Source organism: Podarcis pityusensis, assembly GCF_964106645.2.
Source record: "Podarcis pityusensis genome assembly, chromosome: 10".
Classification (NCBI taxonomy): domain Eukaryota; kingdom Metazoa; phylum Chordata; class Lepidosauria; order Squamata; family Lacertidae; genus Podarcis; species Podarcis pityusensis.
The window spans coordinates 16,588,985-16,610,453 of record NC_138035.1 but is presented as its reverse complement, the minus strand read 5'-3'; the positions used below and the strand labels follow the sequence as shown (position 1 = coordinate 16,610,453).

The 21,469-nt window shown below is 44.2% G+C and overlaps 1 protein-coding gene across 9 annotated transcripts in view; it reads left to right on the top strand.

Annotated features, from left to right (window-relative positions):
• Positions 1-21,469, top strand: part of LOC308486471 (uncharacterized protein) — a 91,457-nt gene that overhangs the window by 30,792 nt on the left and 39,196 nt on the right. Inside the window, exon 3 of one of the 9 annotated variants that reach the window (XR_013991060.1) lies at positions 4,622-4,720. The exons of 6 other annotated variants lie outside the window; for them this stretch is intronic. The gene's annotated coding sequence lies outside the window, so the exon portion shown is untranslated. Of the gene's footprint in view, positions 1-3,533; positions 3,800-4,621; positions 4,721-21,469 lie in introns of those variants that run through there. 2 more of the 9 variants (XR_013991061.1, XR_013991062.1) reach the window with 2 other exon arrangements.

Here is a 21,469-nt window from a genome sequence, read left to right as displayed (position 1 = left end):
GACATATCAGTTAAACAGTTAGATATATTTGGAAGGGCATAGCTATGTTGGTGGTGCCCCTTGGGGTAGGAAGAACAGCAAGATGGCCAGAGCCAACTAATTCTTCCTCCTTATGAAGTTCTGCAGGGGCAAAAATGATATGAAGGAGGAGGAAGCTGACAGTGAGTGCTACCTTCTGGACTGATTGCAAGAAGGCAGACAAGCAGGCAGTTTGAGGTTGATGGGGCAGTGCCCTGTTTGTCCTAACACTGGTAGAGAACAACAGAAGGTCCCAGTTTCAACCCCTAGCGTAGCAAGTCTAGGACTGACCTCCGCCTGAGACGTTGAAAAGGATTAGATGAATTCACAGATATTGCATGTGTTAATGGTTATTTGCCACAAGAACTTAATGCTAGTGCCCACTGGGTGCTGTCAGACTACATCTGTCTTTATCTCTCACCATTGGAACTTCTGACTGGGGCCATAGCTGTCAACGTTCAGATTTGAAAATAAGGGATCAGCAGCCTCGAAAATAAGAGATCAGCAACCTCACCTGTCCCGGGGACGGTCTACGGGATATCTAACAATCCGGGATAGCAGCGGGAAGCAGCAGGAAACGGCGCTGGAATAAGGGAAATTCCCGCAAAAAATGGAAGGTTGACAGCTATGGCTGGGGCTGATGGGAGCTGTAGTTCAACAACATCTGAAGTGAACCAGCTTTTCTGTTTTTGCTCAATCTAACCTCTGAATCAAGAGGCTGAGTACGAGATGCTGGAAGATGGCAATAGGGCATGGCTGCTTCCATGTTGTGATTTCCCCAGTAAGACTGTTAAGAGTGCGGGATTAGATAAATATTTGGCCTGATGTATCATAGGCAGGTCTTATGTATTTAAACACTTAGAGTACTGTTATCAGTTTGGCTATTTGGAGAATAAAAATTAAGTACTACATCACATTATCCATTGTAACCTCCAGAAGAACTACAGGGGTTCTGAAACTGAAACAAACTTGTCACCATCCATTTACTAAGTGGTAAAGCATATGGTCGTGCTGGGGATATAGATTTTCAGTGACTGCCCGTTGTTTGTTAGATAAAATGATTTAGGTATCAAATGGAAACACAACTATGAGGACCGGGCAATTCTTCTTGTAGAAAATGGAAGGCAGACTGGGCCATTGATGAGTCCAGAAGAACAATCGGGCAAATTTGCCATTTGCTAACATGTTGTCATATCCCAATGTGACCAGCAAACAGAATATAGAATTTCCAGAGAGGGAAACGTGTTAGTCAGTTGCAGCCAAAACAATGAGGAACTTTGAGGCACCTAAGAATGAAACTATTCACACAGGAGCTGGTTGAGGAGAGTCATCAATGGGAGTGGGCATGTTTGGATCTACATTCCAATGCTGCCACCAATGTTTTCACATGTAAGTGAGCATGCATCTACTATGCATATCTTAGTTCAAAGGAGGTTCAGTGAGAGAGCATCAGCTTTGCATGCAGAAGATCCCAGGCCCAATCCTTAGAAGCTGCACATTGTTGGCATCCATGTTGGGAGACAATGGATTAATGCATCCTTCCCATAGGCACCATCTGGGGGGAGGAGGCAAGGTCCCTCAAAAAATTCAAGAACGGGCCCCCAAAAAATCCACAGCGGCCATGCACACATGCCATGTGGCAAGCTCACCTTAATCCCACAGTCTGTGCACCATGCCCTATGGCCAGTACACAAAACATCAGCATGCCATGTGATATATGCACATGACATCAACACATCACATGGTGTGTCCACGTCACTCGCACTTGTGGTGCAGCAAAGCCCCTTCAATCATGGGTGCATGGTGGCATACTTGGTCCTTTCAGAGATCCTTGAGAGACTCTGGTATGGAGAACCTGTGGCCATCCAGATGTTGCTGGACTCCATCTCCCATCATCCCCAGCCAGTGCAGCTAATGGTCTGAGATGATGGGAGTTGTAGTCCAACAACATTTGGAAGGCCACATGCCCCCATCCCTGTTATAGAAATACAGGGTTAGGTGGATCCCTAGGCCTGGTAGGTTCTTATGCTGATGGTTTACTGATCAGCTCAGAGGAATGCTACTGGATATCTGCTTGTTTCCAGGTCCACTTTAAGCCATAGATGGTACAGCACCCATGGCACAGACCTGTTCAGCTATCATGACAGCTTTTTAGCGAGGAATACTATTGTCAGTCTTGGTATCTTCTCTAATATGGAAGGAATTGGTGGCAAGTGCAAAACTGAATGCACTGCAGAAGCCACAGGACAAAGGTGTATGCCATTAAGCATATCAGGTTTCAGCTTTGCATATAGAACATCAGCGAGCCGCATCAGTCACATTCCTAAGTGATTTTTCTGCAATCAGAATTTCATTCATTACCCAATTTTCATGCGGTTCCCCTGGCATTTGAAATATGTTTTAAGGTAGGCTCCCCACAGGCTCTCCCCCTCCTGCAATAACCGATCTGCAGTGTCCAAAGACAGATCTAAATATCTTTGGTGCAAATTACTTTAGGCCGGCTGAGCAGGAGTCTCTGTCATCTTCATCACATTTCACACCTACACAACTGATAACAGATTAATATCGGGGCCTCAAATATTTCATCAGCATCTCCGGTGGAGGAACCTTGCATTATTTTATCTGAGGAAGCCATCAAGGGGGCCGGGTTGGCGAGGGGAGAATCCACAAAGGGAAGAGAGGAACGGGGATTATATATGTATGTATATTTTAAAAGTGAACAAAGGGGGAAGGAAAGGAAAAAAAGGGGGTACCCAACTTTTTGTAAGAAATAAGGGGGGGGGGGGAATAGCGTGTCCTTTGGTATTAGGAGAAAAGCAACAAACCCGGTTGTGGCAAAGTTCTCCCCTCCGATTATGTATCCACTTTTATTCAATCATTGTATCGCTCTATGGCTGACACTTGGTCAATAGTGCAATCTACCACTGATCAGAATAAAACAGGCATCCCAGAGCACCTTGGAATTTCATTAGTTTCTGTTCAGTGCAGTCTCCATACGTATATGTTGATTTGCAAACACAGTTTTGAAGCTCAATTCAGTGCCTGTTGGAACAAAGAGTCAAGGACCCTGAATGTTACTTTTACAGGATTCTTCCCCCCCTTCCTTGTTCAAAAATCATGATTAAAACATCTTTCTGTGTACACACACACACACACACACACACACTTTATATTATATTGTGAAAGGACATAAACCTCTTGGCCATGCCTCTTTTCAAAAGATCTTGATAAAGGTGCTTAGACAATGCATGTATCTGAAAGATGTATATAAACAAATCTTGTCTGTGTTCATGGTCAAAAAGTTTGTGCTAGAACTGGCTTATGCCTTGTTTATTCACCCTTAGCATGAACAGTGTTAACAGGAGAGCCTGGAATATTAAAATTTTTAAAACATACGTCCCACCTGTTTTCTGTGGAGCTCAAAGCCACCCATGTTCATATGATTTTCCCAGGCAGCCCCCCATCCAAACAATGTCAAGACCCAAGTCTGCTTAGCTTGCACTGTGTGCTTTCAGACTATGACCAAGGATCTTAGACCTACCCCTTTCTGTGGTTACTGTGATACATTTTGGAGCTTCAAGAGACCACGGGAATTGTCTTCATTGAGATCCATGAATTACTGGCTCATATGATTAACTGCAGGCATGAATGGAAGGTTTGTATATAGGGGCTTATGAAGCTACTTTATTCTGAGTCAGATCATTGGTCCATCCAAGATTTCCATGAGAGATCTTTCCAACCCATACCTGGAGATGCTAGGGATTTAACATGGGACCATCCACATACAAAAGAGATGCTCTACCACTGAGCCATGGCCCTTCCCCATGCTTGAGGTGCACCATCTGAGAAAAGAAAGAACCAATTACAAGCTGTTTAAAGGCTGCTTCTGATGTTTCAAGAGCAGGGTACGGCAAAACGGAGAGAGTCTCCATAATGACGGAAGAGGTGGGACATCTGTAAGATCTGGCCAATCATTCTGACATTTAAAATGTTTGTGATTTAGTATTCTCCATCTACACACACACACACACACACACACACACACACACACAATTTCCTGGGCAAGGAAGAAAAATAAACATCTCAGGCAGTAGATTGTTGGTAATGAAGTTACCAGAGCTTGCAGTAATTGCATTGTGGAGTTGTAGCAACATGCTATGGTTCTTTTTTGAGCAATGCCTGTTCGAAGACTTGGGAAGAGCTTGCAGCATCCCTCCATCTGGCCATGAAATACTAGTTCAAATTGGGCTCTTTTCCTCCTGGAACTCCTACTCACATGACAGAAAACCTTGGGGCAATCACATTTGTAAGTAGGGTTAGGAGCCTAGGAAGCTGCCTTACGCCGAACCAGACCATCAATCCATCTTGCTCAGTAACCTTGATGTAGACTGGCAGCAGTTCTGCAGGATTTCAGGCAGGAATCTTTCCCAGCCCTTCCTCAAGATGACAAGTATTGAACCAGGGACCTTTTGCATACAAAGTATATGCTCTACCACCCAGTTACGATTCTTCCCTTGTGACCTGAGCGACCTCCCTGTACCTTCTGTGCTACCAGTGCAGTTGAGATTGCTACCATTCTGCCACTTGCCTCTTGCCTCCCTAGGTCCTTTAGCTGACACTCCTCCTTGATCTGAAGTGGTTTGCTTGCTGCAGTAAACTAGGAAAGAGGGTGACCGATGGAAGGGACCAGGAAAGGAATGGAGTACAGGTACGGAGGCAGCAAACACTTTTTTTGCTGGCTTACTGCTATTAAAAGGCACAAAGAGATTGTCCACATTTCAAAGCAGCAAATCAAGATTTTTGTAGCACTAAGTGGAACGTTTGCCCATCAATTTGATGTGCCTTTGTTCTGAAGAGCAGGCAAATGGAAGGGGCATTGGTTGCACACATATGCTTTGAACCACAACATAAGCAGATTCTTTTTCTCGCTGGTGAGGAGTGGGAGCTCCAGTCCAAGGGGCCATTGAATCACAGCCTAAAATCGTTCAAAGAGCAACAGCAGCATAAAATTACCTGTATAGCAATAATTAGCAATTGATTGATTTAATAAAATTGTCTTCTTTGCCTGTCTAAGGTGGGGACTTTGGGAGGCTAATCCACGTCATGGGGGCCACCACCAAAAAGGCCCACTGGATTTGTGATGGGGTGGGGGTGGGACGTAAAAGAGAGCTTGAAGAGCAATAAAGTTATTGGTCAGGTTCATATGAATTCTGGTGATTCTCGAGATATTGTTGTCTCAGGTTGTTTAGAGGTTTAACGACCTAAAGGAAGACCTTTGAACTGAGCCCCCAAAGCAACCCTTTGCCAGTATAGCTGTCTCTGGTCAAAAATCTTATCAGCTGTGCCTGGAATCACTGGAATCTTCCAGACCGTCTTTAAGGGCATGCATGAGTAGGACCAGTTATTCATGTGATTCAGATGACTCCGAAGATCAGAACATGACCAACGGTGCATAGGAGCTTTCTACAGGAGAGTGGCTTTGCAGTGACAACCACATCACAAAGATAATGTATGTGCCAACCTCATTCAAACTTAATAAAATTCTCCTGGACCTCAATCAGAATTTTCCTTCAGTAAGAATGCTCTGCCAGTGTACTGGTCCTAGAATTTAGAGGTTGGATTTGGGGGAGGATTACAGCAGTATCCTTCAAAATTGCTCCTATTTAACTCCATTGGACAGGTTTCAGAAGCAATAGATTTTTGGCTATGACTGAGAACTTCTGAAAATCCCACTGCGGGAATATAAAATGAGAAATGTCAGGGAATTTAGTATCTTCTCTTTCTCCCCTTTTTAGGGAATTGATTCCACACCGGGGTCCTGTAATCCTCCCAGATTAGCTTTGTATTACTTTAAAATGTGATAGTAAACATAAGCACATATAAGGCACATAAAAGATTATCCTGGATATATAGTGGAGAAATGTGAGTCATTGGTGTGATGTTGTGGAACAATAGGCCAAGGCAGTTTTAGATTCCTTCCAAACCAGGCTTGTTTGGGAACCACAGAAATGCAAGTGATTTGAAAAGTACCCATAGGTAAGGAATGAGAAAGTTGGTCCCATTCACATTTCAATGGGAACCTACCTAATTCAGACTTCCTGGAACAGTATGTGAATTGAAGCACAGCTGTTCTTCAAAATTTGCACTTTTCCTAATTTTATGACACAGTTCTCTAACCAAACAGTATATACAAAAATGTGTATATTAGGGGGGAATGTGCACAAAAATGCACATATAAGTGAAAATAATGTCCCAAAATGCATTATATCAGGGAGAATTGCTTGCACAAATGTAAAGATTAGATTAAATTGTGTACAAATTTTCAGGACTTTTTTTTTTTTAAAAAAATTGCAAACTGATGCAGAAATGTGGTGAGCTGAACGAAATACTGGAGGAAAAAAATGAAAAGTGGAAGGAATCCAAAATGGATACATTTGGTCAATCTCTATTCATAGAAGAGCTGTGAAGACCTAGAATAGGAATGACTAATTTCTTAAAAGCCAGCAGAACTGTGGGTAAAATACAGGAAGGGATAAATTGGCCTGGATTCATGGTTCCAGACTCACCTATGAAGCTTGGTGCCCCAATGGGAAATTAGAATCTCTCATATTAATGTATAAACCTGCCTAATATTGGACATTGACCTCTCTTGGTCAGTATTATCTACTCTATTTGGCTCTCCAGAGCCTAAGAGAGATATTTTTCCATGCCTGGCTCAAGGTTGTCTTTAACTGGAGGTGGTAGAGATTAGGGGTGCCAACTTGAATAAAATATTGGGGGGCAGGTAAACCCCACCCCACATAATCAATCACAAGATACATAATGCACACATCATTTGAATGGCAGTACCCATTAATGTGGGAGGGCAGCCCCCCTCAAATATTTTATTGGGGGGCGGCAAAGGGACCTTGACCCCTAGGAGTTGGCTCCTATGGTGGAGGTTCAAGGCGGGAACTTATGAGTGCAAAGGACATACTCTGTGGGCATTAAACAAGATCCCAGCAGTCTATGGTTTTGCATTTGAATTCTGAACATTTGCCTGATCTCTGTAGCTCTCTTGTCGCTGAGCAATCTGAACAATTTGTGACCCTCTAAGCCAAATGCAACTCAATGTATGTTATGGCCTTTCTGAGACTTGATAATCCTGGATTGCCTGCCAGGGAGTAAGGGCACCAGACAGGCTACAGGAAATGCTGGGGCTGCATTCGGCTTGGCCATGCAGGTCTGCCTTACATTCTGAATTATTTTGACAAGGGTGTGCCCATTTCCAAAGGTTGTCTAGGTCTTAGTATACTTTTAATACTTCTAAAAAGTTAAGAGTGCCCAATTTTCATGTAAATCAATGGCAGTAATAGAATCATAGATCTGGAGTCTCGTAGGCAGTGTTGGCTGGTGCGGAACATAGGGAGAAAGTAGGTGGTGCCAGAGCCATGGCAGGCACAGCCACCCCCTGATTGGTTGTAAGTAAGCAGGCAGGCAGGTGGGGGTTGGCTATGGGCAGGCAGAGGTTAGTGGGGCAGTGCCCCACTTGCACCAATGGACCAGCTTCCACTGCTTGCCATGGTGCAACTCTGCTCAATGCAGGGTCCCCAGGGCCAAAGCCTCTCCAACAGATGGCTATCAGACCTGTACAATGGGAGAATCCAGCAGAATTCTAGGTAATTGATTATATTGTTGAACTGCTATATCCTGTACGTGGTTACTCATAACCATACCACTTAATTCAATGGGGCTGAGTACCTACTGAGCATGATTAGGATTGCAGCTATATTCAGGGATAAAATTCCTTTGAACTCAGAGGGACACATCTCTGAGCAAATGTTTCTAAGCACTAAGTCCTATTGATCAAGAGATCATGAAGCATGTTCCTGATCATGGCTGTTGTTTTCACGGGTCTGAAGCGAACCCAGTACGGAACCATGCCGTTGGCTCATTTGTTTTCCCTTTTCCTGCATGAGGCTTGTCTTACAATCTTAAATCCTGCTTCTGAAAATAAATAAATGGGTAGCCTTCCACTGTCCTCATTAGAAGTTTTACCTGCTGATCTGTTCAGTTTCTGATTGCTGGTTCTGCAGTAACACAAGATACATTTCTGAGCTATTCAGTATGAACACCGTGGGGCAAATGTACCACCCAACTGTACCTTTTAAATAGTTAATAAAGGTACCCCCTGCCCGTACGGGCCAGTCTTGCCAGACTCTAGGGTTGTGCGCTCATCTCACTCTATAGGCCGAGAGCCAGCGCTGTCCGCAGACACATCCGGGTCACGTGGCCAGCGTGACAAGCTGCATCTGGCGAGCCAGCGCAGCACACGGAACGCTGTTTACTTTCCCGCTGGTAAGCGGTCCCTATTTATCTACTTGCACCCGGAGGTGCTTTCGAACTACTAGGTTGGCAGGCGCTGGGACCGAAAGACGGGAGCGCACCCTGCTGTGGGGATTCGAACCGCCGACCATATGATCAGCAAGTCCTAGGCGCTGAGGTTTTACCCACAGCGCCACCCGCGTCCCTGCATAAATAGTTAATATAATACTTTAATATTCAGTAATATGAACAATACCTGCTCCCCCACTGTGTACACCAATTGCTGATGTTACCTCATATTTGCTTCATACTGGATTATTCCATCAAAATACTCTGCTTTGCTGTCCAATCATTTATTTCACTGTTCTGTTGAACTATGTTGCAAACATATAGTAACTCTTGTAGGCCTGTGAAAGCTAGAGTGGTACATCCAGTTTTCTAAAAAGTATTTTATTTATTTATCCATGTATTGCATTATCAATATAGATTCCCATTTTACACATGTTACTCTTGAAAGCATCATGTACCTAGCTAACATTACAAAAATGAATAAGATCTACGATGTGGTCAGTGATGAATGTATAGCCCTGTTACAGAATACTGTGCAACAGGCAGAGCCAACATGGTGACCTACAGATGCTTTGGACTACAAATCCCATCACCCAACATGGCCAGTGGTCAAGATGATTGGAGTTGTAGTCCAAAGCACATAGAGAGGACTGCACTATGTTGGCTACAGGCTACAGGGCTGGATTCATCAGGCTTCACCAGGCATCTGCTGAGACCCATACTCCCAAAACCCATTGGCTCTTTTGGCTCTTTCTCAGCTAGGCTCAAAGCTCACAGGGAAAGTGGTCTGTGGCAGAAGGTCTTATGAGCAGCATCTCATCAGGTAAGACAGTCATGCCATAGAATCATAGAATTGTAGAGTTGGAAGGGACCCAGATAATCATCTAGTTCAACTCCTTGCAGGAATCCTGCCCACAGCTATCCCTGAGTGGGCTCAATCTACCAACAGCACCATGAGAAGGCTTTTAATGTGAGCCTCTGTATGGTTTCTCCTAGCTAAAGAGATGTGGGCAGGAAGGGGGGAGCCTGGAGCCTGGGCTGTATTTAGTGGGGGAAATACATTGGCTGACAGACCGACTGGACAGCCTTGGGTGTGACACAGAGTGGAAGCATGAATGACTCATACTTTCTCTTAACATGCTTCCACATCGCTTCTGAAGTCAGGAGATAAAAATATATAAAAAAGGTAAAGGACCCCTGGACGGTTAAGTCCAGTCAAAGGCGACTATGGGGTTGTGGCGCTCATCTCACTTTCAGGCCGAGGGAGCCGGCGTTTGTCCACAGACAGCTTTCTGGGTCACGTGGCCAGAATGACTAAACCACTTCTGGTGCAACTGAACACCGTGACAGAAACCAGAGCACATGGAAATGCCTTTTACCTCCCCTATTTATCTACTTGCACTGGAGTGCTTTTGAACTTCTAGGTTGGCAGGAGCTGGGACAGAGCAATGGGAGCTCACCCCGTTGTAGGAATTCAAACCGCCAACCTTCTGATCAGCAAGCAAAAGAGGCTCAGTGATTTAGACCACAGTGCCACCCACATCCCCCCATATCTCCCCGCCAAAGCATATCTCCCCATGCTTTGGAATAACTCTGCATCATATCCAAAGCCTAGGTGGGCCACTGGTTTGATCCAGCAAGCTGTACTATGTTCTTAGCCACCCACAGAGGTGTCCTTATGTCAAGTAGTGCAGGACAATTGTGAAAAATGAAAAGAGTGAATACTGCATGTCCCTTTGTTCAAAGGACTCATATACATATCATGCATTGCCATTACGTCCCTAATTTATACGGTCCCTGCAATACATCTTTCCTCAATGAGAAAAGTGAAGAATGCATTTGCGGGAAGAAGCCTAACCTTTCTAGAACTTCTATAATTTGAATGACTTCTGGATTTTGTATAACAGTCATTTTGAATGAGATGGTAATTGAATTATGAAATATCTCCGCCTTTGTTAGGAAGGGACCTTTCCCCTCTCCTCTGCATACATCTTTCTTTTCAGCTCAAGGTCAGGCTGTATTTGTTACATTTCAGTCTTCTAATGGGAAAAAGAATCTTGCTTAACAGCTGTACCTTCTGGCATGGACAAAAGGTGCCGGGTCATTTAATTTTGTAACAAACACAACATGATTGCTTGAGACTGTGCGATGGCTGATTAATGATCAGTGGAGAGGGAGAAGAATCAGATGATGTCTCAACTCCTTCTGGGAGCCAATGCACAGATTCTTTTCAGATCTTCTGAGAAGGGAATAAATAATGTGTGTTGGTTTGGCTTAAGTGTTCATTGTCAAGGAGGCTCGCTACATACACCAAGCACCCGAACGCGGGGTTAAAAAACCAGTTTGTTTGTTTTTTAATTGCATTAGAAGAATGTTGGAGGGAGCTTGGCAGAAGCAGAGGACTTGAGTTTTCAGTAGCTCGAGATGGATGGCAAAAGCTTCTCCTGCAACAGAAAGTGCAGTCTCTTCTCTTCTCTTTGGCAATCACTTGTAACCGATTGTCTTCCATAAACATGGTTTTAACAATGAGTCCGTAAGTGACTGTGGAGGCCAGTTCTGGATCCACAAGTCCTTCTACAGTGGGGACATTGGTTTCCAGGCGGGAGTTGATCATGGTGTGGATTTGCCAAGCATGCCTTCCTCATAGCATGTTTCTCCTTTGCGTCCTGAGTTTGAGTGTCTTCAAAGCCCATGACACCTTTGGTAAAATTGGAGCACTCACAGGCAAGTGTTTCCCAATTGTTGGTGTTTATACTACATTTTTTAAAATTTGCCTTGAGGCAGTCTTTAAACCTCCTTTGTTGACCACCAGGATTACGCTTTCCATTTTAAAGTTTGGAATAGAGTAGTTGCTTTGGGAGACGATAATCAGGCATCCGCACAACATGACCAGTCCAACGAAGTTGATGTTGAAGAATCATTGCTTCAACACTGGTGATCTTTGCTTCTTCCAGTACACTGGTATTAGTTTGCCTGTCTTTCCAAGTGATGTGTAAAATTTTTCAGAGACACTATTGATTGAATCTTTCAAGGAGTTGGAGATGGTGTTTATAAGTGGTCCATGTTTCACAAGCATACAGTAAGGTTGGTAGCACAATAGCTTTGTAAACAAACATTTTGGTTTCCCTGAGAATGTCCTGGCCCTCAAACACTCTGCACTTCAATTGGGAGAAAGTCGTACTCGCAGAGCTCAGGCGATGCTGGATTTCGGCATCAATGTCGGCCCTTGTGGAAAGATAACTGCCTAGATAGGAGAAGTGTTAGACATTTTCCAACGTTCCACCATTGAGTTGGATTTGTGGCGCTGCAGAGGGGTTATTTTGTACTTGTTGGTTTGGGGGATGTTGAGCGATAGGCCAAGCTTTTCGTAAGCGTCTGCGAAGATATGGTTTGGAGGTCATCCTCTGAGAATGCACACATTATGTTGTCATCAGCATACTGAAGCTCTATGATGGAAGTTAAGGTAACCTTACTCTTTGCTTTCAGCCTGCTCAGTTTGAAGAGCTTTCCATCTGTTTGATATATGATTTCTACTTTGGTGGGAAGTTTCCCTTCGACAAAGTGTAGGATCATGGCAATGAAAATAATGACTAGAGTTGGGGCAATAACACAACCCTGTTTAACACCTGATCCCACTGTGAAAGTGCAGTAGGCTACTTTCTTTACCCACTCAGACACCCTTCTCAGTTTTCCACCCAGGCCAGCAAGAAGCATGATTGTCTTCCACCCTGGCAAAAATCATTCAGGGAGAGTGCAAAGCAGAGTCAGTGAGTGATGTGGCTTGGGGAGAGGGTGTGTGGATTGAGGCAGTGGAGGCTTGTCCATTAGGGCAAAAGGGGTGCTGCCCCACTAACCTCAGCCTGCCATCAATTGGCCCTCACCTCTTTGCCTTCTTCCCTGCCTCCAGCCCAGGGGGCAGCACTGCCTGTCAGCTTCCTCTTCTGTAGTCTCAGTGTTGTCCCTTGCAGGACTCAACATGGAGGACGATGGGGGACAAAGCCAGAATGAGTGGGCACTGCCTGCCATTGGCTCTGGCTCTGCCTGTCACTGGTTCTGGCTCCACATATTGTTGGGCTCCTTGCCTTCCGCCCCATCAGTCCCAATGGGAAAGTCCCAAGAGCCAGACAGAGGGGCCTGTGTGGCAGATTAGCAGCCAAATCCAACAGTGCATCTTCTTGCTAGTCAGCATGTGAAGGGGTTAAGGCCACAGTGCTGTATTGCTGACAGGCAGGCCCATACAATAGAAATGCAGTTGGAAGGGAGGGTTTCTACGTGATATCATGCCCAGTGGCAGGGAATGATGGGAGTTGTAGTTCAGCAACATCAGGAGGGCAACATCGTTCTCTTCATCAAAGAGATTGAAGCTTCTGCTCATGTCCAGATGGGAGCCCCTATATTCACCCTGTTGGATCAGACTGAGCGCATGCAGAAGACCTCATAGAGGAGCAACTGGGGGGAGGGATACCCAGTCCTCTGTGGAAATGGGACATCTCAGATTCACGCTCCTTAGATGGTTGTGCTTTGGAATTGATGAAAGAAAGATCGGCAACTTTATTCTCATGCCCTATTTCTTAAAGATTAATTTTTGTCCCGGGCACTCAAAGTTTCCTGTCTTCAAGCCAGAGGGCTGCCTGTCACATCAAGGTGGATTGCTTTAAAATTTGTTGGAGGTAGAGAAAGCTTAATATTTCGCCTACTGTAGAAGGTCTTTCAAACTATTATACCTGCGCAGAGCCAAGAGTAGAGAATTCTATAAAGAAATGAATTATTAATGTTGGCTTTCAGAGCAATAGAATCTCTTTACTCCAAGAGTAGCATTTCTTCCCTGATTTCTGACTTTTCCTCTTAATATAAAATACTGACCCCTTGGTAAGGTGTCCTTTTTTGAATCACAGATTTGCTGAGTTTCATAACGTGCTGCCTTTACTTTTAATCAGTGCACAGGTTCAGGATGTGGGGCTTGGGGTGGTCAGATTAAAATCAGAAGTAAATCTCTTTGAATGTTGGCAGAAATAAATAAACCAAACAACTAGGATGTAGAGAATGTGGCTTCCAGCTGAATATAGATGGACTAATATATATATATATATTTCTCAAAGACTCTCTCCTCCCTGTTTCTCCATTTGCACAGATTTCAACCCGGACAAAATTGATTGCCAAAAGGAGGCATAATCCAGTGGCAAAGTTTAACTTTGTAGACCTGGTCACCATTACAGGGGCATGACATTAGAGTTCTTCTAATACACCTTCTGGAAATGTTAAAATACTGCACCCAAGAGATTATAGAACCTGACCACATTATTGCAGTAGGAGATGCTTATTTTTTTACTCCAAACCCAAGCATATGGTCCTGAAGAGACCACCAAGCAGGAATGCGAAGCCTACAGCCTTCTAGATGTTATATGACCAGCTCCTTTCAACCCCAGGCAGCAACACCCACGGTCAGGGATGATGGGAGTTGGAGTCCAAAACCGTCTAGAGGGCTGCAGGAGCCCCCAGACCATAAACGCTGCAACGTCCCACAAGACAAAAGTGGAAAAGGTATGGTAGCAGGGCTTTTGCAATCACACATTAGGTCAGAAACAAGGTAAAGCACATATAGTGTCCCCACTTTCAATTCATAGAGTCTTTTTTCACAGTTTACATTCTATTGTCCTAGACTTTTGGGGGAAAGAGAGGAGGGAGAAAGAGGGAGGGAGAAGGTTGGGGATGATGATATTTTCAATCTATTGCATAGTGTTTGTGCAGGGGTTTTTTTGTGCCAGCTTCTTGTGGGTAGGTCCTTTAGTTATACAGTGGTACCTCAGGTTACAGATGCTTCAGGTTACAGACTCCTCTAACCCAGAAATAGTACCTTGGGTTGAGAACTTTGCTTCAGGATGAGAACAGAAATTGCGTGGCGGTGGGAGACCCCATTAGCTAAAGTGGTATCTCAGGTTAAGAACAGTTTCAGGTTAAGAACAGACCTCCGGAACGAATTAAGTTCTTAACCCGAGGTACTACTGTATAGTTATTTGATTTTATTGGCATTGCAAGAGATTGGAGGGTCCAGGGTTTGGTTGGTTGTGTTCAGTTGGTTGCAGTGTGATTTGTTTGTATGTGAGGGTGGGGTGGGGGATGTGATGTCAGGTTAGCCATATTGATTTATATGCTTTTGGGGTGGGGAATATTTCATTGTCTTCACCACACCGGGGTGAAGGCATCCTCCTTGTTTTGTTTGTCCCCATGCTAGATCAAGTTTGTTGGTTAATTTTCCTAGTGGGGGTGGTTTCCCCATACATTTTGTTCTAAACCATCTGGCAGTGGTTCTTTAGGGTTTGTGCTGGTGGTTTTTACTCTTCCTACCCTGAGATGGCAGGGATTGAACCTGGGCCCTTTCCCAAACCCACTTGAGCTTTCTCCCCTCACATCTTGACCTGGTGTGCCAAATTACTCTCTGTTTTACTAGCAAAGAAGTGGCAGAATGCCCATGCTAGTGCCTCGTTTGTGATAATTTGCAGAATGAAAGGACACTCACAGACACCTCTCAAGTGAGACAACTGCAACAAAGCCCCTCCCCCATGCCCCATCCATGAGAAGTTCAGAAAAATCTGCCTTTTGATCATTTCCAAAGGCATGCTCTTTTCTCATTAATTGAAGGAGAATTGAGGGGTAAAAAAATGCAGGCGATGGCACTGGTATGGCACTAATCCAAATTTTTGGCTTGTCTTGCCCCACAGCTTCTCATTCCTAGCTCAGCTTGCCTCAAAAACTGATGCCCACACAGTTCAGCCTTTATATCAGGGGTCAGCAAACTTACCGTGCCTCGGGCCGGTGTCTCCAGTGCCGATCGCACGGTGGGCTGGAGGGCAGGGGAGCGCGTGCCCATACACGTGCACACACACTATTTCCGGTGCACATCTGATCTGGATCTGATCCTCTGATCTGGATGTGCACCGGAAATAACGCTTGTGCATGTGCAAATAATGCTTGCACATGCGCACAAGCTATTTCTTGTCACCTCCGACCCAGAAGTGGGCAGCTGTGCAGTGCAGCGCTGGTAAAAGCGGGCAGCGGGGGTCGCCGCAGGCTGGATAAGTCCAGCCTTATCCGGCCTGCAGGCCTTAGTTTGGGGACACCTGCTTTCTATGTTCAAGCCTTTCATGGCAAATGAAATGCCAGGATTGGGAGTTTTTGAGTCCATGTTGTGCTCAGGTTCTGTTTACAGGTTTCCCATGGGCATTTGATTGTCCACTGCTGCAGATGTGAGATGCTGGACTAGATGAGATGTATGTTCACATCAGTTTGAACTGCCTGCAATTCCTTGTCTCGCCAGCTGCAATGGTGGCATGGGATATAGCAAAATGATGTCCCTGTGGTGCCTCATAAATGTTTTAGTATCATTTCTGAAGCCACCACGCCGGAAATATTCTCCCTATACTTAGTATATACTTAAATTTGGCAAACATATCTCATGGGCACCTGTTTGACGTGCATATCTATGACGATTGCCAACATTTGGTCTTGATATTTGAAAACAATGTGTTACTTGTCAAAAGAAGAGTAAACTGCTAACATCTTTATTTACCATATGAACGCAATGTTGCACTTCTGGAATTCACTCAAGATGGACAGACTTGTTATTCTCCCCCCCTCCCTTGCTGTGTTCACCCCCACCCTGAATCTTGGTGAGGGTTTGAAACCACATGGTTTTCCTTAGTGTTTGAAAGTTGTATTTTGTGTCTTAGTCAGACTTTTGGGAGACAGTGCATCTTATTTTTTTAAAAATAGAATAAAATACAAGTAGTGTTCCCCCCCTCTGAAGTTCACAAATCAAATTCAAATATTTACTTACTTGGATACATGCTGAAGTTTACTCTGTTAGAATTTGTGATGTGTATAATATTTTAGGTTAGCTTGAGACATATGTGGGGGTTTTTTTTTCAAATTCTCAAAACAAATGTGAGTATTTATGTCTTTTGTTCAGCTGCTAAATGTGAATCAGCAGGGTTTCCTGTCTGGTGAAGACTTGCTAGTTAGGGTCTCCCAAAGTTCTCTATGATTCCCCCCCCCCCCCAATTTGGTTCTGATTACTTCTGACTTGCTCCATGATCCTGAGTTCCAGGCTCCTCATTCCCCTCAAACCCAGTCCCACTGTAGAAAAGCTACAGTCCTTTACACATTTACCTGGGAGTAAGTTCAATTGCTACTAATATATGCATTTATATGCACACTTTACCCTAGTATATGCATTTTTGTACATATTACTTGGCTGAAGAAATGCATTGCAAAATTCAGAAAACTGCAAACTTCAAATATTGTTTTGGTTTATGTATTGTTGCGAGAACTGTGAATTAGGTAGGTTTGCCTTTAAGTGTGAACTGAATTGAATTTTTCCCACATCCCTAACTGCATGGCAAAACTCAGAAAAGTGTGTAATCTGAAAGCTGCATTCCAAGTTGTGTATAAGTCCAGGACTGCAAAAATAGGTTGGTTGCTTTAAAATGCAGATTCACCCACATACCCTCCATCCCTAACCATGGGTGCTCACAAAATCACATCAAAGCATCCGCCACCAGGGGAACAAAGGAACAAGGAAGAGCAATGAAACAAATGTTCATGAGCTGAGTGGGTTCTCCACTCCTACCCCTGAGTAATTTGCATTGAACATGTTACTTTTAAAATGTTAAATCTGAAGGGTATTTGGCCCAAATCACCAGTGTAAATGTGGTGAAATTTATTCTTTTTACCTCACTTTGCTTTCTGCTAAAGTAGCACTTCATTGTTTCTTATGGGTATCCATAAAGCATTAGGTTCTGAAAGTTTCACTCTTTGACATGGAAGGAAATAGAGAAATACACTTGGTATTACGATTATATTCCTGTTGGGAAAGTATTTAAATGCTGAATGACAAAAATAGTTCTGCAATGTAACAATCTGTCTGAGGTCTCACTTTTATTGATCAGAATGTCAAAGAAATCGTTCTAAAATGTTGCAGTGGCCTTGATATAATCCAAGCTGTTTAACAAAAATGGATGCAGTTTTCAGACTGTATTAGATTATTCCCTTTAATCTTGCTTTCCTTTTATAATCAGGGCAAAATCAATTAAGATTTTATATAGGCAGGCCATTAAAAAAATGGAACCATGGTTTATAGGCAGTACAAGGAAGTTGCTGATATCGAGTTACCCATAATTTAAGTGTGATTATTTGAGTTAAATCCTCCTTTACTACTTTAAAATCTCTTTGGTTTCACCCAAGATGTCAGCAATTTGGTGTCAGAGTCCCATTTACTGTCAGAATGTGAAAAGATAGTGATTCAAAAAATGAGATATAATGAGGTTGAGTAACCTCTCCATATTCTAGCATTACTTAGTGTCAAGACCGCTGAACCTGGGCTCCTGGGATGCCCAAGACCCAAATGAAGAACACATACAGGCTGCATCTCACACAGGGAACCTTCATCATCTCCTACCATGCCTTCCTAGCCCAAGAATGAGGCTATTCTCAGTGTCTGAAGACAAACCCTCAGTGTTTCTCTCCATAAATGGACAAAGGCCCCTTCAGGAACACAGAAAACTCTTCCAGGGAGGTGTGGGTAACTAACTGGAGAACAGATCTTTCTGACTTCAGATTTCAGCTCTTTGCTGAAGCAACACCCACCCCATATTTGCCATAGCGGAGAGAAACACTGTACAGCCTCTGGAGTTCACTGGGAGCTGTCCATGGTCCTAATAAGGTTTACTTAGATGTGGCTGTTCCTTGCCACACCAAGCTACATGCTCCAGATACTGACTTTACTAGATATGACCGCGCTTTAGTGGACGTGTCCCTGCTTACTGTGACTTTATCTGATATGACCTCACTACAGGTGATGGGAAGCTACTGAAGTAAGCCATTGAGAGCTTCAAAACCAGACCAAACAGGATAATTAGAAATCCCCACTGTTCGGGATCAATATTCTGCAAACACCAGAGCTTAGCCCAAACTCTCACAATTTTCATTTAGATTCTGAACAGTGCCAAAACAAAAACAAAAACCCTGCAACTTATTTTAAGAGATTTGGGACACTTTTGGAAACATTTGCAGATTGCATTTATTTGACAATTTTGGGCTGACCCAAAACAACCACCTCCCATTTGTCCCTTGTTCACCTGCAGAAAATTACCGGCTAGTAGTTACAGCTAGAGAGAGAAACTGAGGCAGTCATTTTGTTTTGTCTCGAGCTTGATGATCTTTGTTTCCTTTGACTTCTGAAAGAAACTTTGCCATGGCCAGTGTAATATCATTAGCGCTGTCATCCAAAAGATATTGAATATGGGAGGCTTCAGATTTTCCTGGCAGATTTGCCAGTAGGGGTTTGATCACTTGGTCCCTTGCTTGCTCATATTGCCCACAATGCAGTAAGATATGCTTCATGCAATCGACGTCCTGAGAACATAAACAAAGCCTATTCTGATAAGGGATGCCTCTCAGTCTACCATTTAGCAATTCCGAAGGAAATACATTTAGTCTGGCTTTGGTAAATAAATGCCAATAGGTTGGTACAGACAGGTTCCTAAAATATGAGGATATCTGAAAGTTGTACCTATATTGGATTCCTGCTGCTACCGGGCCACAGATTACATGAGATCGAGATCACAGGTCGCTATGTGAAATGTCCCAAAGCCTTTGCCTCAGGGATTCAAGGGCAGTATCATAGCCCAGATCCGGGGTTGGCAAGGTTTGCCGGCCATGGGCCGGATCACTCCCATGGAGATCATCCGTGGGCCGGACTGGTGCAGCATGATGCTGGAAATCACATCTGTAAATGTCCACCGCGCTGGAAATAGCTTCTGCGCATGCCCAGACGCTGAAAATTGCGTCTGCGCAGAAGTGATTTTCGGCCTCTGGATATGCGCAGATGCGATTTCTGGTATCTGCACGTGCACAGATTCCATTTCCGGCGCCACTCGGCGAATCCCCGTACCGTTCTGCGCTGGTTTAGCGCAGCATGCGGGGGACTTGCCAAGCGGGCGGCTCAGTTTGCAGGCGACTTGTGGGCTGGTAAAATGGTCTTTGTGGGCCGCACGTTGCTGACCCCTAGCCCAGATGATACAAGAGGGCTGATGGCAGTCCAATCGAGGTGGCTTTTCTGGCCATAGTTTTCAGCCATGGGCTGATAAGCTCCTCGTTGGTTAAATGTAGAAATAATCCCTTCCCCCGACCAAATACTGAGATCTTGAGCCATTATTTACTGATGTCTAGTGATGCCATCATGCCAGGTGAACTCCTCTTTACTAGGTGGTATCAGTGTTTGAGGCAGGAGAAAAAAAATGGAAGTGGGGTGCTCAGAGCAGATGCCGGCCCTATCGGCACTATACATTTAAAGCAGTATCATGCTGCTTTGAACTGTCATGGCTTTCTCCAATTGATCCTGATTCAGACTGACCATCTCCACAGTTCCCCTGGAAAAGGGATTACACTGGTCAACAACAAATTTGTTGTCTGTGTTTTTTCAGTTGATTTAGGACAAATCTGATGCGCTGAATCCAAAAATCACATTGGTTTTGCTCAGTCAGGTCAAGTTTTTGAGCTATGGCCACATCATTTTTTTTACGTTTTTGTTCACATGTACGCTTGTGTAGAGCATTTTAGAAGTTGGTGGGGGTAAAATGCCATGTTGAATAATTGTTTTGATTGGAAATGATTATTTTAATGACAAGAAGTATTCAGGTCCGATAGTTCTGAGTGATTATGTCGAAAAGGGATCAGTTTGAAGTCATAAAACCTCGAAATCTTCCATAAATTGGTGCGCTGTTGATGTGACTGGAATCAACAGAAAGAACTGGAGCAGCCTGAAGTATCCTGATCTTCAATCAGCACGTCGTCCTGTAGCTCATTGTGATGAAATTCCAGTGCCTATCTTCAGAGAACTTCCTGACATTAGTGACGAAGATGCCTCCAGTGTTGAAGGACATGAAGAAGAAGAAGAAGTGGTTCTTGAAGATGATGTTCCACATCCATTTTCCCAAAAGGAGTTGAATGATCTACTTCGTGACCTCAGCTTGTCAAAGGACTCTGCCGAACTGTTGGCATCCAGATTGAAGGAAAAAAACCTCCTCTCTGACAGTGCTCGCATCAGCTTCTTCCGCAACAGGCATCAAGAGTACCTCTGTTTTTTCTCGGAAGAGAAAGACTTGGTGTACTGTGCAGATATTGCGCAGCTTCTGCTCAAGCTTGGAGTGCCACAGTATGAACCCAAAGATTGGAGACTGTTCATTGACAGCAGCAAGTGATCACTGAAATGTGTTCTGCTACACAACGGCAACCAGTTTGCCTCTATACCCCTGGCTCACTCGACTACACTGAAGGAGAACTATGAAACAGTGGTATGTGCTGGAGAAAATTGGTTATGATCAGCATAAGTGGTTTATTTGTGTTGACCTGAAGATGGTGAACGTTTTGTTGGGACAACAGTCTGGCTTCACCAAGTACCCATGTTTTCTGTGCATGTGGGATAGTAGGGACCGTGCTCAGCATTACACAAAGAAGGACTGGCCTGTGCGGGAGGAATTGGTGCCTTGCAAAGAAAGGAACCTCATCAATGACCCTCTGGTGGACAGAGACAGAATACTCTTCCCACCGCTGCACATCAACGGCTTAATCAAGCAGTTCACCAAGGCTCTGGACAAGGATGATGACTGCTTCACTTACTTGTGCCAGGCTTTTCCAGGATTGACCATGGAGAAGTTGAAAGCTGGCATCTTTGACAGTCCTCAGATCCATCAGGTCATCAGAGATCCAGAGTTTGGAAACTCAATGAACGAAGTGGAACTGGAAGTGTGGAAGGCATTTGTTCTGGTAGTGAAGAACTTTCTTGGCAACAATAAGGCCAGAAACTACACAGAACTTGTCAACAACATGCTGACTGCTTTCAGAAACCTGGGCTGCAACATGAGCATCAAGATGCACTACCTATTTTCACATATGGACCGGTTTCCTGAGAACCTGGGTTCAATGAGTGACGAGCAGGGGGAGAGATTCCATCAGGACAAGAAAGAGATGGAGACCAGGTATCAGGGTTGCTGGGACGCAGTCATGATGGCTGACTACTGTT